Genomic DNA, 19,471 nt, shown 5'->3' on the forward strand with positions numbered 1-19,471 from the left:
CAGGAAGCACAGAGAGTCCCATACAGGATAAATCCAAGGAGAAATATGCCAAGACACATATTAATCAAACTGTCAAAAATTAAATACAAAGAAAACATATTAAAAGCAGCAAGGGAAAAACAACAAATAACACAGAAGGGAATCCCCATAAGGTTAACAGCTGATCTTTCAACAGAAACTCTGCAAGCCAGAGGAGAGTGGCAGGACATATTTAAAGTGATGAAGAAGAAAAACCTGCAACCAAGATTACTCTACCCAGCAAGGATCTCATTCAGATTTGACGGAGAAACTAAAACCTTTACAGACAAGCAAAAGCTGAGAGAGTTCAGCACCACCAAACCAGCTTTACAACAACTGCTAAAGGAACTTCTCTAGGCAAGAAACACAAGAGAAGGAAAAGACCTACAATAATGAACCCAAAACAATTAAGAAAATGGGAATAGGAACATACATATCGATAATTACCTTAAATGTAAATGGACTAAATGCTCCCACCAAAAGACACAGATTGGCTGAATAGATACAAAAACAAGACCCATATATATGCTGTCTACAAGAGACCCACACAGACTGAAAGTAAGGGGATGGAAAAAAGATATTCCATACAAATGGAATCCAAAAGAAAGCTGGAGTAGCAATTCTCATATCAGACAAAATAGACTTTAAAATAAAGATTATTAGAAGAGACAAAGAAGAACACTACATAATGATCAAGGGATCAATCCAAGAAGAAGATATAACAATTGTAAATATTTACGCACCCAACATAGGAGCACCTCAATACATAAGGCAAATATGATAGCCGTAAAAGGGGAAATTGACAGTAACACAATCATAGTAGGGGACTTTAACACCCCACTTTCACCAATGGACAGATCATCCAAAATGAAAATAAATAAGGAAACACAAGCTTTAAATGATACATTAAACAAGATGGACTTAATTGATATTTATAGGACATTCCATCCAAAATGGAATTTTTCTCAAGTGCTCATGGAACATTCTCCAGGATAGATCATACCTTGGGTCACAAATCAAGCCTTGGTAAATTTAAGAAAATTGATATTGTATCAAGTATCTTTTGCAACCACAATGCTATGAGACTAGATATCAATTACAGGAAAAGATCTGTAAAAAGTACAAACACATGGAAGCTAAACAATACACTACTTAATAACGAAGTGATCACTGAAGAAATCAAAGAGGAAATAAAAACATACCTAGAAACAAATAACAATGGAGACACGATGACCCAAAACCTATGGGATGCAGCAAAAGCAGTTCTAAGAGGGAAGTTTATAGCAATACAATCCTACCTTAAGAAACAGGAAACATCTGGAATAAACGACCTAACCTTGCACCTAAAGCAATTAGAGAAAGAAGTACAAAAAACCTCAAAGTTAGCAGAAGGAAAGAAATCATAAATATCAGATCAGAAATAAATGAAAAAGAAATGAAAGAAATGATAGCAGAGATCAATAAAACTAAAAGCTAGTTCTTTGAGAAGATAAACAAAATTGATAAACCATTAGCCAGTCTCATCAAGAAAAAAAGGGAGAAGACTCAAATCAATAGAATTAGAAATGAAAAAGGAGAAGTAACAACTGACACTGCAGAAATACAAAAGATCATGAGAGATTAGTACAAGCAACTCTGTGCTAATAAAATGGACAACCTGGAAGAAATGGACAAATTCTTAGAAATGCACAACGTTCCAAGACTGAACCAGGAAGAATTAGAAAGTATGAAAAGACCAATCACAAGCACTGAAATTGAAACTGTGATTAAAAATCTTCCAACAAACAGAAGCCCAGAATCAGATGGCTTCACAGGCAAATTCTATCAAACATTTAGAGAAGAGCTAACACCTCTCCTTCTCAAACTCTTCCAAAATATAGCAGAGGAAGGAACACTCCCAAACTCATTCTACGAGGCCACCATCACCCTGATAACAAAACCAGACAAGGATGTCACAAAGAAAGAAAACTACAGGCCAATATCACTGATGAACATAGATGCAAAAATCCTCAACAAAATACTAGCAAACAGAATCCAACAGCACATTAAAAGGATCATACACCATGATCAAGTGGGGTTTATTCCAGGAATGGAAGGATTCTTCAATATCCGCAAATCAATTTGATACATCATATTAACAAACTGAAGGAGAAGAACCATATGATCATCTCAATAGATGCAGAGAAAGCTTTCGATAAAATTCAACACCCATTTATGATAAAAACCCTGCAGAAAGTAGGTATAGAGGGAACTTTCCTCAACATAATGCAGGCCATATAGGACAAACCCACAGCCAACATCATCCTCAATGGTGAAAAACTGAAAGCATTTCCAGTAAGATCAGGAACAAGACAAGGTCGCCCACTCTCACCACTCTTATTCAACATACTTCTGGAAGTTTTAGCCACAGCAATCAGAGAAGAAAAGGAAATAAAAGGAATCCAAATCGGCAAAGACGAAGTAAAGCTGTCACTGTTTGCAGATGACATGATACTATACATAGAGAATCCTAAAGATGCTACCAGAAAACTACTAGAGCTAGTCAATGAATTTGGTAAAGTAGCAGGATACATAATTAATGCACAGAAATCTCTTGCATTCTTACACACTAATGATGAAAAATCTGAAAGTGAAATCAAGAAAACACTCCCATTTACCAATGCAACAAAAAGAATAAAATATCTAGGAATAAACCTACCTAAAGAGACAAAACACCTGTATGCAGAAAATTATAAGACACTGATGAAAAAAAATTAAAGATGATACAAATAGATGGAGAGATATACCATGTTCTTGGATTGGAAGAATCAACATTGTGAAAATGACTCTACTACCCAAAGCAATCTACAGATTCAATGCAATCCCTATCAAACTACCACTAGCATTTTTCACAGAACTAGAACAAAAAATTTCACAATTTGTATGGAAACACAAAAGACCCTGAATAGGCAAAGCAATCTTGAAAACGAAAAACACAGCTGCAGGAATCAGGCTCCCTGACTTCAGACTATACTACAAAGCTACAGTAATCAAGACAGTATGGGGCTTCCCTGGTGGCGCAGTGGTTGAGAGTCTGCCTGCCGATGCAGGGGACACAGGTTCGTGCCCCGGTCCGGGAAGATCCCATATGCCATGGAGCGGCTGGGCCACTGAGCCTGCGCGTCCGGAGCCTGTGCTCCGCAACGGGAGAGACCACAACAGTGAGAGGCCCGCGTACCTCCAAAAAAAAAAAAAAAAAGGACATTATGGTACTGGCACAAAAACAGAAAGATAGATCAATGGAACAGGATAGAAAGCCCAGAGATAAACCCACACACATATGGTCACCTTATCTTTGATAAAGGAGGCAGGAATGTACAGTGGAGAAAGACAGCCTCTTCAATAAGTGGTGCTGGGAAAACTGGACAGGTAAAAGTATGAGATTAGATCACTCCCTAACACCATACACAAAAATAAGCTCAAAATGGATTAAAGACCTAAATGTAAGGCCAGACACTATAAAACTCTTAGAGGAAAACATAGGCAGAACACTCTATGACATAAATCACAGCAAGATCCTTTTTGACCCACCTCCTAGAGAAATGGAAATAAAAACAAAAATAAACAAATGGGACCTAATGAAACTTAAAAGCTTTTGCACAGCAAAGGAAACCTTAAACAAGTCCAAAAGACAACCCTCAGAATGGGAGAAAATATATGCAAATGAAGCAACTGACAAAGGATTAATCTCCAAAATTTGTAAGCAGCTCATGCAGCTAAATAACAAAAAAACAAACAACCCAATCCAAAAATGGGCAGAAGACCTAAATAGACATTTCTCCAAAGAAGATATACAGACTGCCAAAAACACATGAAAGAATGCTCAACATCATTAATCATTAGAGAAATGCAAATCAAAACTACAATGAGATATCATCTCACACCAGTCAGAATGGCCATCATCAAAAAATCTAGAAACAATAAATGCTGGAGAGGGTGTGGAGAAAAGAGAACACTCTTGCACTGCTGGTGGGAATGTGAATTGGTACAGCCACTATGGAGAACAGTATGGAGTTTCCTTAAAAAACTACAAATAGAAATACCATATGACCCAGCAATCCCACTACTGGGCATATACCCCGAGAAAACCATAATTCAAAAAGAGTCATGTACCAAAATGTTCATTGCAGCTCTATTTACAAGAGCCCGGAGATGGAAACAACCTAAGTGTCCATCATCAGATGAATGGATAAAGAAGATGTGGCACATATATACAATGGAATATTACTCAGCCATAAAAAGAAACGAAATTGAGCTATTTGTAATGAGGTGGATAGACCTAGAGTCTGTCATACAGAGTGAAGTAAGTCAGAAAGAGAAAGACAAATACCGTATGCTAACACATATATATGGAATTTAAGAAAAAAAATGTCAGGAAGAACCTAGGGATAAGACAGAAATAAAGACACAGAACTACTACAGAATGGACTTGAGGATATGGGGAGGGGGAAGGGTAATCTGTGACAAAGCGAGAGAGAGGCATGGACATATACACACTACCAAATGTAAGGTAGATAGCTAGTGAGAAACAGCCGCATAGCACAGGGAGATCAGCTCGGTGCTTTGTGACCGCCTGGAAGGGTGGGATAGGGAGGGTGGGAGGGAGGGAGATGCAAGAGGGAAGAGATATGGGAACATATGTATATGTATAACTGATTCACTTTGTTATAAAGCAGAAACTAACACACCATTGTAAAGCAATTATACTGTAATAAAGATGTAAAAAAAAAAAAAAACTAGAAAGCAAGAATTTTTAAACATAGGAAATAATGATCTACAAAGGAAGAAACCTGAGTAGGACATACTCCAAAAGCAACTTAAGTTTGAGTTTATTTTTCCTTAGACAAAACAATATTAAAGATTCGACTCATCTGCTTTTTAAATTAAGAAAAAGAATGTAAAACTTTTTGCAACAAGGGCAACAAATAGGAAAAAGTGTGCCTTGATTCCATGTTATAGCCAGCTGAGGAGGATAAATAAGAAAATAGGATAAATGGAAGTGATTAAGGAATAATTCCTTCTGACTTTAAATTCAGTTTTCATTGAAAAACAAGTAAATGGATTAGGGGAGATGTGTTAGTTTGGAAGAAGTTAAAGGTGACCATGTCAGCTTGAATATTAATGATCAAAACTAAGAATGCAATGTTGCATTAATAAGTAGTAGAAAGAAATGCCTATAGCTATTTTTAAATTGAATATAAGGGTAAATAAATCCAACACAATTTTTTTTAAAGAATAGAAACCTCAACTTATAAGTTTTACAGTGTTTAAAACCCCTTTAGCTCTAAAATTATTCTTCAACGATACCTGGGGCAAAGTAAGCTGATTAGAAAAAAATTTATGTGAATAATGATAATCATTTTACAATTAAATCATATCAGCTTCCAGTTTTGGTCTGGCCTTATGGATGAGGTCCTTTTGTCACCTAGCTAGACCCTCTTCGGGATAAGCCAGGCCTTTTCCTCATTTTGCCCAACTTATAGGGAGACTGAAGTATAATATTAGCAACATCAAACTATCCCAGCCATCCTGGGATACAAAGGAGAAACATGATATTCTTAGGCTGGGCTCCAGAGAAACCCATTAGAGCTCTTTTTGAAATATAATGGAGCCTATTTAATTCAGCCACAGAATTTTCACACCCGCCGTGCTGTGTGAACCTCCTGCTATTCTTGATACCATTTGGGATCAGTCTTGAAAGAACCAAGAGGACGCAGTGTTCAACTTGTGGTTTTTCAAAAGGAAGTATCCACATTCCTCGCTCATAGCTCCCTTCAGGACACCTTCTGGGACCACTGTTCCACTGGAAGCTCCCACAGAACAATAATTCAATTAATTCAATTCCCCAAGGAAGCAGCTTCTTATACATTTTTATGAAGTTACAAAAAAAAAAAGCAAGCTGTGGCCACCATCTCCTTTTGTATTGGCTTCTACAGCAGAATCCAGGACTATAGACTCACCCATCATAACATCTTTACACCTGTAGGGTTTTAATGCCCATGGTCTCCCTGGAAGATTTGCAAATACTGTATATTCTTCCAACTGACAAAATAAAAAGGGAAGGAAGACCCTCACATCTATGCAGGGTCAGATGGGACAGGTAGTTAGGGCCTTTGTAGTCCATTTTCACAGCCCTAACTGACAACATCCAGAAAATGGGTTCCAAACAGGCTTCCTGCAAGGGTAGAGAGTCAGAGAGAGGAAACATCACCTTTTATGAAGGGTATGAAGGTGAGAAAGTTGCTCTTAAAGATCGGAAAATCTGTTTCTACAAAGAATAACCTACAATAAACCAGAGCTTTATTCAACAAAACAAACAAGAACTATTGGAGCCCTCACCCAAAAGAGAAGAGCTTCAGTCATTGTATTAGTCAAGGTCCCAGCAGGAAACAGACGGCATGCTCAAGTCGGAGAATCTGAAAAGAGTTTAATAATGGAACTGTTGACAAAGGTGTGGGCAGGCTCTAGGGAAACCACAAAGGAGAATGCAAAAGCCTGGGCTAGCACCATCCCTAGACCAGAAGAGCTGAGAAGAGGGGAGAGGTTTCCAGAACCGGGACACAGAGGGTTGAGTGGAAAAGGCCCCCACTCAGGTTGAGGGATACAGCCCATCCTCAGTGCCACCACAGAGAGGGTGCCAGGGGAGTTAATATCCCCACCTTGCTCTCTTTCTCTGATCTGCTGGCACCTTGCATTGGCCAAACCCAACTGGGAACCAGAGGGCAAGGGAGCTGGGATGTGGAATATATGGGTCAGCCCCTGGGGCACAGAATGAAGAGGGATGGACAGAGGCTCTCTGGGACCAAGTGAAGAAATCAAGCACCGTCTTCATAATTGGGTGGTAGCCTAGAAATGTGATAGGTTAATTTCAGTGGAACTCAATCTAAAAATGTATAATGTCACAGATTCACCATTTCTTTTTTTTTTTTTTTTTTTTTTTGCGGTACGCGGCCCTCTCACTGTTGTGGCCTCTCCCGTTGCAGAGCACAGGCTCCGGACGCACAGGCTCAGCGGCCATGGCTCACGGGCCCAGCCGCTCCGCGGCATGCGGGATCTTCCCGGACCGGGGCGTGAACCCGTGTCCCCTGCATCGGCAGGCGGACTCTCAACCACTGCACCACCAGGGAAGCCCACAGATTCACCATTTCTGACTGCCTTTTTCTTGTTCTTAAGAACAAAAAGATGGAAAGGGGAATGAGCAACTCTGTTTCAGGACCGATGCCTGCACCACTGTGGAAGGGGTATTTCTGAGCCCAGGAAGTAGGCAGAAGTCCACCCTCTCATCATGGCTGTAAGATGAAGTTTAAAAGAAAGCCCCAAGTCTCCAGAGAAGCCAAGTAATTATATGCAAAATAACTTCACCGGAGAGGATGACACTTCTAAAGGGAGCAGTGAGGCAGGTGAGGGTTGCTATGGTAGCCAAAGTAAGATGTAATCTTTCCCCTTCTGCTGTCAGAGGGGACTTAGGGGGCTGGGGCGAAGGGGCAGAGAGTAAGAGAGGCTGCACCTTTGAGGAAAATCCAGCCAAGAAGGGTCTGGGTTATTCAGATATTCTATTAAGAAAGGAAAGCCAGACTGGAAAGCTGCCAGAGGACAGGTGGGTTGCGAAGGGCTTGTCAGAACTCATTAGGAGGCCAAGAAGGCTGCCGACACTCTCTCTAATAAGATTAGCAGATAATGATCAGCTCGACTGTAAGGTCTTTTTAATGCAAATATAAAGGAACTAGGAAGAGAAAGATGAATATCCCTATCTCAGTCCCCAGCATAGCCTATGCGACTTTTTTTCTCAAATACAGCTAAATGTTCAGGTTACTTCCACATTAAAAATCTTCCATAACTCCCTAAGATCTAGTAAGTTCAATAAAAAGAGTTCTTCCGCCCAGCAAACCTGGACACCCAAAGGAAGATGACGGTCTTCCTGTCCAGATGTATCTTACTCTCCTGTCGGTGTGAGAAAAGAGTCCTAAGTCTCAGCGTCAGTCTCCACATCTGTCAATAAGGACAATAATAGTAACAACAACAGCGACAGCAATTATGAAGGGCTTCCTTTGTTCTGAGGGCTTTATCTATCAAACGTATGGACAGCTGTGTGGTCCTGTGTGGTCCACTGACTCAAGCTTTCCTCGCTTCTAAGCCTTTGTGTTGGTCCCCAGCCCCTCCTATCGACATCTTGCTCATCCTGAAAGCCACACCTGGGGCCACCGCCTTCACACCCCACTCTGAGCCCCACCTGCACAAGAAGAGATCACCCCCTCACTAACCCCAATCATCCTGTGTCCGACCTCTCACAACACTTACTTTGCTGCGCCTCTTGTGAAATAGAATTCATATTTCATGGCAATACAAGAAACATTGAAACATAAAAAATTCTTCTCTGCCCTTTGGTCTCCCATCTCCCCCCACTGTGCATTGTGTATCTGCACTTGTCATCCACCAAACCTCCCCATTGGCAGGAATACGTGCTCAACCATAAAGAGCAACATTCTCCTCGCATCAGCAAGACAACTCCTTAAAGATAACATTCCTTCTTGATCTTATAAGGGGTCACATGACCCACCAGCATGACGCTTAGACCTGGATGATGTAAACTGTCAATAATACATCATTTGATGTACAGCCCTCTGTCTCAAAAACTTATAGAACTGGGCTTCCCTGGTGGCGCAGTGCTTGAGAGTCTGCCTGCCGATGCAGGGGACATGGGTTCGTGCCCCGGTCCGGGAAGATTCCACATGCCGTGGAGCGGCTGGGCCCGTGAGCCATGGCTGCAGAGCCTGCGCGTCCGGAGCCTGTACTCCGCAACGGGAGAGGCCACAAGGGTGAGAGGCCCGCGTACCGCAAAAAACAAACAAACAAACAAACAAACAAAAAAACTTACAGAACTGTTCCTTGACTTCTAATGGGCAGACCAGTTCTCAGAGCTTTCTGTGATGCTCTTCCCGGGTTATAATCCTCAAATTCAGCTCGAATAAAATTTTCCACTTCTTTCTTAGAGCAACTGATTAATTTTTCATCAATACTCTCCTTGTACTTTTCTTATTCTTATCCTCCACTTCCTGTTGGGGTCAGGGGCTCTGTGTCCTCCACCTGGATAACCCCTGTCGCTGCTAAATAAGATCTTTACCCCTAGAAGGTAACCTCTGGCATTTCTTGAATTGAATGGACTTCAGGAGTCCTGCCTGACTCTCAGCTTCCCAGTATACTTGCTGTCTTTGGGCAAGTTACTTCATCTCTCTGTGTTCAGGGTCATCACCTCTGAAGTAGGGATAACAGGAGTGTTTACGCCTTAGAGTACTGTTTTGAGGATTTAACAGCTAACACAATAGGGCATTTAGGACAATGGGACACACAGGCAGTGCTCAATAAATGTAACTATTATTAGTATTGGCCATCTTAGTTCTTTCACGTGACATAGGATCTCGTCCCCTCTTTCCTGGAGTCATCAGTCACACCTAGAGAGGCAGCGAGCAAAGTGTAGACTCTGGAGTTGGTCTGTTGGGTCTGGCACCAGCAATTCCTAGCTGTGTGACCTTGGACATGCTACTGAACATGTCTGAGCAGTGTATGCAACACGGGGGCCACCCTGGTACTGACTTCATAGGGTTGTTATATGGATTGAAGGAACTCTAAAGACAGACGAACCCAGATTCTAATGCCAGCAGTCCCAGTGCTGGGTGACCATGGGGGGGAAGACTGGGCTGGCAGCTGAGGCCTGGAGCCTAGGGCTGAATCCTCCTTCCACCACCATTTTCCATTTTCCTTGGTGATTTTAGGCAAGTTAGTTTCACTCACAGAGCTTCAGTTTCCAAAGCTACAAATCAGGATGATGGAGAGGCTCAAATGAGATTATCATGGGCCCCGATTGGTCCAGAGTCCTGCAGCTCAGGAGATGTTAGCATTTGCTGACGCTGACGCTGACTGGCGTTTGTTAATCTCACGGTCATCCCACCTCTTTATCTCTTCGTCTAGTCTCAGATAACTGTTTACATTCCAAGCAAGGCATATTTTGTGGTAGGCGCGGGGTTTGACGTAACTTCGGGACCAAGACTAAGAACTTGCCTTCAGTTTCGCAGCCCATGAACCTGGCTTCCTAACCCATGTTCCCTGCTTGAGACTTAAGTTTTACTTGCCATTCTCTTTCCTTTGAGTGCCATTTTCCAACTTCGATAAAAATGCCACCAAGTGCTTAACCAGAGGCTCCGGGGTCCTTCCCAGGAAGGCCCCTCCCCACACTGACCCCCACCACCACCAGTAAAGCACACTCCACCCAGGGAGGGCCACCTAGCGTCTCCTTTCTGCTTCTGGTCTACACATGTGTTGTTACTGACAACATTTGGCAAAGCGAACCCATTTACTGATGTTTTTACATTTCCTCCCAGATGGTGAGCATCCTTGCTTCTGCCTGTAATAGCCTGCACCCAGCATGGCTCCTGGTCCATGGCACTGGCAAGACGAAAGCGATGTAACATCACTACCTCTACCCAGAGCCACTGCGATTCTCCCTCATTCTCAATCTCTCTCTCTCTCTCTCTCTTCCCGTCTCTCTGTCCCTCTCTCTCTCTCCTAATAGATGTTGCAGAGCCCTGTTCATCCTTCATTACCACTTTCTCAACTGAGTAACTCCCTGAGTCTCAGACTTTCATTGGTCTCCTGCTGTGTTAAATCCAGAAGGATGAGGGTTCTCACTCTCCCTTTTCAGTGCTGGTGCAATTCACCAGTTCACTCTTGATCTGAAAGTAAGTCACTGCCCTGATGGCTTCAAGTCACTTTTTAAATCCTTCCCTTCTTTTTATATGCTTTGGCTGAAGATGTTTTCTTTCTCTCCCTCCCTTCCTTCCTTTCTCCCTGCATCCCTCTCTCTCTTCCTCCCTCCCTCTCCCTCTCTCCCTCCTTCAAGCTTACAATCACAGTATCTGTTAGGTCCCTAAAGGAGCAAATGCGGGTTGGACGTGTGCCTGGGAGCTGGAGCACACCTCCTCCTCTCTAGGTGGAGCTGCCTGCCCGCAGCCGGCTCAACCAAGGTGCCCGACTGAGAAGCTGACCCAGGCTGCGCAGTTCTGCTCCACACTGTCAGAAAGTCACAATTCCGGATGATCCATAATTAGTTCCTCACTTCTGGTGCCATGTGTTGTTTACCAGAAAGAGCTGACCCAGATTCTAGCTTCAAAAAAACAAGCTGAAACCTTTATTAAAGTCCTTCCTGGCTGGCTGCAATTGGGATCAGTTGCTTGGAAGGGCCAACTCACCTCATCTCTCCGTCTTCCAACAACTGATCAGGGGCCAGGCCCACGAGGATAGAACCCGGTTGGTAGGAAGATTTCTGGGGAACACTTCCAGAGGGCTGAGGGAGAGAGACTTGGGGAACACCTCCAGAGGGTTGAGGGAGAAAGAATTGGGGAACACCTCCAGAGGGCTGAGGGAGAGGGACTTGGGGAACACCTCCAGAGGGCTGAGGGAGAGGGACTTGGGGAACACCTCCAGAGGGCTGAGGGAGAGGGACTTGGGGAGCACCTCCAGAGGGCTGAGGGAGAGAGACTTGGGGAACACCTCCAGAGGGCTGAGGGAGAGGGACTTGGGGAACACCTCCAAAGGGCTGAGGGAGACTTGGGGAACACCTCCAGAGGGCTGAGGGAGAGGGACTTGGGGAACACCTCCAGAGGGCTGAGGGAGAGAAACCGAGCCAGTGGAGGAGTCACGTAGTAGCAGCCAACTCACCTTTTAAGAACTGGTGACGACCTTTCCTGGTCTCGATACTGCCTTACTCCAAAGACGGTGCTTGAAATGAAGTGGGAGGAAGACGTATGTATATCATTCCTCTACTTGACCAAAAGGGCAGATGGAAACGCTTGTAACTTTAATGAACTGAACCATCATTGCGGACACCGTGCTAATCAAGATGGCCGCTTCACTACTGCAGGCGGCAGGCTCCCGACGAGCACCACCGCAACAGTGTGAGACGCCTGCCCAACGTCCACCCAACATGCCACTGGAAGCTCTTTACGTCAGAGGAGAAGACTAGGGCCCCTCCCCCTTCCTGCTTGTCTAACCAATCCCAGCACCACTCCATATGTTTAACTGGAAAAAACAGCCAACAAAATAGAAGCTTCTTATTAAGATGTCAAAGACCAGTGTTTACGACTAGATTCCTAAACCTTGATTCAGTACCAGGGATGAGGCAGTGTGAAAGATGAAAAACCGTAATTTAGGTTAGCTTGTCTTTTTGAGAGACTGTTGCCGTTTGTCTCTTTATATAGCTACCTCGTTCTACCTTTCAGATGAGTGTGTGTCACACAGCAGATGCTCAAAAATATTTGTTACATAAATCTAGACAACTCTCTTTTCCCTTCTCTCCACCAGTTCACTTCCTTTTTCATCTTCTCCATTTTCTACATTTCTTAAAGTTTTTTTCCTTCTTCCAAACAGAATCTCAATGGCCTTTTCCCTTAGAATGTAAAATTACTTCAAATACCAAATATGAAACATTAAGAACTGTAATAGGTGTATGGATATGGAGAAAAGGACCTGGGAAGTACATAATATGAGGGTAAAAGAAAGCAAGTCTAACTGACCACATCAGCATGGTCTGCCCTTGGCTTTGATGTGAGGAGGGTGAAGACTGGTGCAACACACACAGCTCAGTCTTTGTGCCCTGCCTGTTGGAGTTGTCATCCCTGTGCACCTGTCAGCACAGCCATCCTGCAGAGTATCTGCCAGTCTATTAAAATCTGTGTAGTGGGCAAGAGGGAAGAGATATGGGAACATATGTATATGTATAACTGATTCACTTTGTTATAAAGCAGAAACTAACACACCATTGTAAAGCAATTATACCCCAATAAAGATGTTAAAAAAAAAAAAAACCTGTGTAGTGGGACTGCACGACAGGGCATTTGTTATTCTGTATATTTCAGATAGGAATGTCAGAAATATGTCTGTGATAAAAAATAAAAAAAGGAGGGGGTGAGTCATGTAGCTATCGGGGGAAGGACTTACCAGGTAAAGAGACTGGCAGGAAAAAAGCCTGACAGCGGCTGATGTATGATAGGAAGGGAGGGTGGGAAGAAATGAGCTCCGAGGGAAAGCAGGAGGCCAGGACGTAGAGCGCCGTACAGGGTATGGGGACGACTCCGCTTTTTACTCTGAGATGGTAAGCCGCTGGAGGATTTTTTTTTTTTTTTTTTTTTTTGCGGTACGCAGGCCTCTCACCGTTGTGGCCTCTCCCGTTGCAGAGCACAGGCTCTGGACGCGCAGGCTCAGCGGCCATGGCTCACAGGCCCAGCCGCTCCGCGGCATGTGGGATCTTCCCGGACCGGGGCACGAACCCGTGTCGCCTGCATCGGCAGGCGGACTCTCAACCACTGCGCCACCAGGGAAGCCCCGCTGGAAGATTTTGAATAGAGGACTTTCATAAACTGACTTTTCTCTGGCTGCTATTTGGGGAATAGACCAAAAGTGCAGGGAGAGAAGGAGGGAACCAATTAGGAAACTATTGGCGGCAATTCAGGCAGGAGGTGATAGTGATGGAGACCAGAGAGGTGGCAGGTGGAACAGTGAAAAGCAATAGGATTCTGGATATTTTTAATGTACTAGCAGCATCTTGTTGAAGGACTGGATATGGAGTAGGGGAGGATTCAAGGATAATGCTGAGGTTTTGGTCTGAGTACCTAGACGTGGGAAGTTGCCATTGACAAAGATGGAGAATGCTATGGGAAGGGCAGGTTTGAAGAGAGAAAATCAAAAGTGCAGTTTAGGGCTTCCCTGGTGGTGCAGTGGTCGGGAGTCAGCCTGCCAATGTGGGGGACACGGGTTCGAGCCCTGATCCGGAAAGATCCCACATGCTGCGGAGCAGCTAAGCCCATGCGCCACAACTACTGAGCCCGCACGCCTAGAGCCCGTGCTCTGCAACAAGAGAAGCCACAGCAATGAGAAGCCCGCACACCGCAACGGGGAGTGGCCCCCGCTCGCCCCAACTAGAGAAGACCCGCACGCAGCAACGAAGACCCAACGCAGCCAAAAATAATAAAATAAATAAATTTTTTTTAAAAAGTGCATTTTAGGACAGGTTAAGTTGAAGATTCCTACTATTCATCTAAGCGATGAGCAGTTGGTGCTGAGTCCACAGCTCAGGGAGGAGGGCTATATCATAAGTGATACTTGAAATCATGGGACTGGATGAGGGGGGTTAGTGAGAGAAGACATCCAAGGTCTGAGCCCTGGCCCACACCAGCATTTCAGAGCAAAGGTAGCATCTCACGGGTGTGTTGTAAGGATTCAATGAAACGATACATGTAAAGCACCTAAAATGTACTGTGAATCTTCATCGACCATCAACAACCTTGCACACACCCCTCTGACCCCCTGCTAGCCCCTACCTCCAATGGAGCCCCCATCCTACACCCCAGGGACCTGGACCTGGGGGAATTCTTCATTGTTCAGGAAGGAGGCAGATAGGGAAAAGAAAATCTTGTTCTCCCCATCAAGGCTACAGAGGGAAAGCTTGCTTGCTTATTTTCCAACTTGGAATACCGGACATTTTCCCACAGTAACATAAACAGTTTCTAAGATGTCTCAAAGCAGAAACCCAGTACTTTATCTCAAGTACATCATGCGTATAATAACCTTTTGGGTTAGCCTGGGGACCTGGTCATAATTTATGAAGTTTCTCTGAGAAAATACCTTCCAAATTCCAAACGACTCAACAGAAACCTAGATTTAAAAAGTGGCAAATTGCCCCCTTACATAAAAGCACACATATAAATGCTAAAGATGGATATATCAGGACTTCCTTTAAAAGCAGGGTTCTGTAACATATAGCTAGCTATATTTTAGGTGCCCAACCAAGACCAAGCAAGTCCAGCGATAGTCCCTTTGTAGCTCCTGTGTCAGTTTAATCCTTGTCATACCTCTCTGCGACCCTTCCCCACATCACTTTCTAGCGCTCAGCCAGGCAACAAATAGGTTATTGAAAATTTTTAACTCTAAGATAAATTCCCCATCAAGCTGTATTTCTCCATAATAGTCTTTATCTTGCTAAACTGTAGTTGTTTAATTGCCTTCTTCCCAATTAACTCTGCAAATGCTGGGCTGTATCTATCTTGTTCACACTGTATCTCTAGAGCCCAGCATAGTACCTGATACCTAGCGGCGACTCACTAGAACTTCCTGAAGGAAAGAGGAAATCAAAAATCAGCCTTGGTCCTAGCCTACTCCATAACACATAAGTCTCCTTGAAAGAAGAAGGAATACAGAGCGTTGTTCCAAATGAGGTAAACCAATCAATCTGAGAAGAGAGTTCAGGAGCACTGAGCTTCTTCTGAAGTAATAAGATAGGAGGATTTACCCCCCAGAATAGAGCTACTCAGCGTGACTTGTGGAAACCCATAGAGAGGGAAAGTCTCCATAGGACTAGGCTTAGGGCTGCCTAAGAGAGCCGAGCTGAACCTTCAAGTCTCCCATTTTCTGAATGGTCATGCTTTTTTGCTTAAATGATAATGTAGTTTCCCAGGCTCCACGGCCCTGAATTCTTAGGAGTCATGTTTGAGGACAGTTTGATTAGTTATTTGCATGAACACTTATCTGTTTCTATAAATCATCTTTAGAATGTACATATATATTTGTGTTCTGTTAATTTGCAAACTCTTAAAGCATACTCATGCTTCTTCTCTTTTCGTTCGCTCTATACAATGTCTTATGGTACACTGTTTGACCGTCCATGATGATCGATTATGACCCTCCTCTATAGCTTCTCAATAGCAAGGATTTTTCTTAGATTTTTTTAAATTGAAGCATAGTTGATTTACAACATTGTGTTAGTTTCAGGTATAGAGCAACATGATTCAGTTATATATATATATTCTTTTTCAGATCCTTTTCTATTACAGGTTATTATAAGATATTGGATATAGTTCCTAGTGTTATACAGTAGGTCCTTGTGGTTTATCTATTTTATATAGAGTAGTGTGTATCTGTTAATCCCAAACTCCTAATTTATCTCCCCTCCTTTCCCCTTTGGCAACCATAAGTTTGGTTTCTATGTCTGTGAAAGTAACAAAGATTATATTACACATACCCCCCCACACAAACACACACCCCTCTATCTCAATACCCAGCACACAACAGGCACCCAATAAATGTCTAGGGAACTGAACTGTTTGGCTGCCTGGGCTATTTTCTTCCTTCTCTTTATTCTTTTTAATAATAAACAGTAATGTATAAATCATCAATCAAACCTCAGGATTCCAAAGGGCTGAAGTCTGCCGCATCACCACCAGGAGCCAAACGTTAATAACAACAGAACAAAAAGCCCGGCGATGGCAGGGGGCACAGTGGAAACGCAGCCAATCTATGGCCTCAGAAGTACCTTTACAGAGGAAACCACATGCTGTTATCCAAAACTAATTTGGAATTTTTTTTTAACCTGATCATTGTCAGATCAATCACTGAAATATTTTTATAGTGGATAATGAAAGACTGCTGGTTACCATTTCAGGTGTGAATAATTTATGTAAAAGATCTATGAGGATTAAACCATTTTCTTCTGTAATTTCATCCTTTAAGGGCACTCTTGACATAACTCACCATGAAAAGATTGAGGATGAGTTTACAAGACAGAGATAATATTTTAATTTTTGAGCGTTACATAGAAGTTTGTAGATTTCTTCTCTAAAGTTATGTATTGAGAATCTGCTCTGTGCAAACTACCGTGATGCCGCTTAGATGACTGATTCTGAGTCGGACAGAAAGACCCGCTTCTGAGCAGGTGGCAGAGGAGGGGCACCAGGACTATGATGACACAGGGACACACAGGTCCCGGATGGAGAGAGAGGGAAGTGGGTGGCAGAAAAGGTGAGCAGGCAGTGCTGGGGACTCAGAGGAGAAAGGGCTCCAGCTGGAGCGAGGAGTCAGGCAGGGATTCCGGAGCAGGCAGTACTGGAGGATAGATGGTGAGGAGGCAGCCTGTGTTTAGAGGAGGGGCAGTGGGGGCAGGGGGGGGTGCATTCCCGGCTGAGGGAAAATCTTGAGCAAAGGCATGGAGGAAGGAGAGCTCGGGGAATAGTGTTTAGAAAACTACAGGAGCCGAGAGTGACACGTGGGGTGGGGGAGAGGCCATATTGTCATGTACCTTTCCAAGATGTCAATCTGCTGCCAGTGAGGAGGAAAAGCCAGGGGTGAGGCATGCTGTTGAAGCAGCAGAGTGTGATCACCAGATATGCACTTTAACAAAATTTCCAAGCAGCTCAGCTAAGAGTGAGAGGGTTATACAGCAGGAAGACCATCTAAGTAGCCACCAACAGGGTTCTGCAAGAAGTGAGTGCTATGGACTGAACTGTGTCTCCCCGCCCACCTCCACCAATTCATATATTGAAGCCTCAAGCCCTACTTTGTACTTGGACATGGAGCCTTTAGGGCAGGGGTCCCCAACCTCCAGGCCGCGGACCAGTATCGGTCCTCAGCCTGTTAGGAACCGGGCCTCACAGCAGGAGGTGAGCGGTGGCAAGCCAATGAAGATTCATCTGCCGCTCCCATTACTGCCTGAACCATTCTCCCCAACCCCATCCGTGGAAAAACTGTCTTCCACAAAACCGGTCCGTGGTACCAAAAAGGTTGGGGACCACTGCTTTAGGGAGTAATTAAGGGTGACTGAGGTTATAAGGGTGGGCCCTAGTCCTGTAGGATTGCTGGTCTTAGGAGATAAGGAAAAGATCTCAATATCTCTGTCTGTCTGTCTCCCTCCCTCTCTCTCCCCACACAGGTACAAAGACGTCATGCAACAACACAGCAAGAAGACAGGTGTCTACAGGCAGGAGGAGAGTCCTCACCAGGAAATGAATCGACTGGCACCTTGACCTTGGACTTCTCAGCCTCCAGCACTTTGAGAAATAAACTTTTGTTGTTTAAGCCACTGGCTCTGGTACTTGGTTACCTGAGCTGACTGAGTTGACTCATACAGTAAGTGATGGCAGGCTTGAAAAGTGAGAAAGGGGTGGGGATAGATAAGAAGAATCAGGAGAAAAACCTCCTCACAGAGGCAAGGAATTGGGGGGGGGGCGGTTCAGGCAAGGAAGAGTGGTCGCTGGCATCCATGCCACGTAAAAGTTTGGGGAAGCTGAGGACGAAGCAATCACTCTGGTTTCCAGATTGGGGGTTCCATGACCTTCAAAAGAGCAGTTATAAAAAGGAGGAGCAAAGAGAAGTTGAACAGGATTAAGGAGTGAGTTGCTGGGAAAGAACACATACAGCAGAAGGTGCAGGTCTTCTTTTAAGAAGGGATATGCAAAGTCTAGCCTCATCCTTAGGAGAAAGGCAAGGCTTATATTTCTCTAGGTGACCATATCTGTCTCATCGTTTTAATACATTTCTTTGTAAATCAGGAAATCCTTTTAGGCACTGTTAGGGACTTCCAAGGTTGTGTTGAGGTGACCTTGTTCCATTTCTGACAAATACTAGATTAAAATGACATTACGGTTTTTCCACCTAAGAATCTCCCAGAAGCTTTGGAAATGTTTCCCCTTAGTCCAGGTGAATATCTGAAAACCTTTTACTTTATTGAGGTTGATGTTACAGCAATTTTCAGAAAATCCTCAGAAAGTCCTGCCAAGTATCCATCTCATTCGGAGATGAGTCACCTCAAAATCTGCCTGGGGACACAGTGCTGTTCTTGACCTTAGCCCCTGGCCCCTCACACTGAGCATCATTAACTTCCAAGCAGGTTGCAAGCAGGTTCATTCTAAATATCTCTTTTACCTCTGCTTCAGTCCATCCTCCAACAGCGAGTGGCCCCATCTGACCACGGAGGCAACGCGGTTCGGGTCCACATTTCATCCCTAGCGCCTGGCACACATCTTAGAGGGGACTCAGGAACCACCTGTTCATACCTGGTCACCTGGAAACCAGGCCAGAGGAGAGGGCGCTCTGCACATGACCGCGGATGCTTTCTCAGGACTCTATTCGTTAAGTAGGGGAGAAACCCTGTAACCACTGCGTGTTACCTCCCACAGCTTGTATGGCAGAAGTCAAGGGTAAGCGTGGACAGAACACCATAGATGCGTCTCTGTGCCCGTTTCCAAAAATACTCATTTGAGCATGTGTCTGTCCTTGAAAAGCCATGTTCTGCCCAGGCTGATTAATTTCTTAACAATAAAGATGAGTGGCTTATTTTTAACTTGAGGCAGGCAGTGAATGGTTGAGTCCACTGGGGTGGGGTCAGGAGGGGTGTGAGTGCTTTTTTTTGAAAGGAGATGAGAGCAGGTCGCTGATTAGTTGGTCCTCCCCTCACTTCCCTGGTGTCATCCACCAGATGACATTTCTTCAAACAGGCAGAACAGCTGTAATTCAGACGCGCTTTAGTTATCGCAACTTCAAATTTATTTTGCCTTAATCACATCCCTGCCTCCGTTCTGGCTGGCTTCTGTAATGA

At 44.0% G+C, this 19,471-nt stretch overlaps 1 protein-coding gene across 2 annotated transcripts in view; it reads right to left on the reverse strand.

Moving 5' to 3' along the window:
• The window catches only part of RCAN2 (regulator of calcineurin 2), a 265,161-nt gene that overhangs the window by 227,276 nt on the left and 18,414 nt on the right, over window positions 1–19,471 (reverse strand). Inside the window, exon 1 of one of the 2 annotated variants that reach the window (XM_060307476.1) lies at window positions 11,770–11,964. The exons of the other annotated variant lie outside the window; for it this stretch is intronic. The gene's annotated coding sequence lies outside the window, so the exon portion shown is untranslated. Of the gene's footprint in view, window positions 1–11,769; window positions 11,965–19,471 lie in introns of those variants that run through there. 2 annotated transcript variants of the gene reach the window in all.

The sequence above is a fragment of the Globicephala melas genome, chromosome 11, assembly GCF_963455315.2.
Source record: "Globicephala melas chromosome 11, mGloMel1.2, whole genome shotgun sequence".
NCBI lineage: Eukaryota > Metazoa > Chordata > Mammalia > Artiodactyla > Delphinidae > Globicephala > Globicephala melas.